At 33.3% G+C, this 474-nt stretch overlaps 1 non-coding gene across 1 annotated transcript; it reads right to left on the bottom strand.

The window, feature by feature from the left end:
• Nucleotides 1–200: 200 nt before the first annotated feature.
• TRNAV-CAC (transfer RNA valine (anticodon CAC)) lies at nt 201–274 on the bottom strand. The gene has a single exon. It is a non-coding gene; the product is annotated as a tRNA-Val (tRNA).
• Between the last annotated feature and the right edge of the window lie 200 nt (nt 275–474).

Here is a 474-nt window from a genome sequence, read left to right as displayed (position 1 = left end):
TTATTTATTTTTGCTTTTATTTTTATTGCCTTAGTAGACTGCTCTAGGAAAACATTGCTACGATTTATGCCAGAGAATGCTTTGCCTATGTTCTCTTCTAAGAGATTTATGGTGTCCTGTCTTACGTAGAAAACTATATTCTTTTTTTTTTAATTTTGGAGGAGGTAATTAAGTTCTAATTTATTTACTTATTATTTTAATGGAGGTACTGAGGATTGAACTCAGGACCTCATGCATGTGAAACAAGCACTTTACCAACTGAGTTATACCCTCCCCGTGAAAACTATATTCTTAATTCAGTTTACTTTACTTAGGCCTTGAACTTAGCCTATGATTGTGTCCAAACATGGTTATTAGCTGGGAAATGCAGGGCTTGTAAAATCTAAAACTATGTATTTTCCATTTCTTAGTGAGAACTACAACTATGGAATGAATGAAAGTCTCCTTAGCTAAAATAGCAGTTTGCACAGAGTA

Source organism: Vicugna pacos, chromosome X, assembly GCF_048564905.1.
Source record: "Vicugna pacos chromosome X, VicPac4, whole genome shotgun sequence".
Taxonomy (NCBI): domain Eukaryota; kingdom Metazoa; phylum Chordata; class Mammalia; order Artiodactyla; family Camelidae; genus Vicugna; species Vicugna pacos.
The sequence above is the reverse complement of the archived record's forward strand: the minus strand, read 5'-3'. Positions and strand labels throughout refer to the sequence as shown.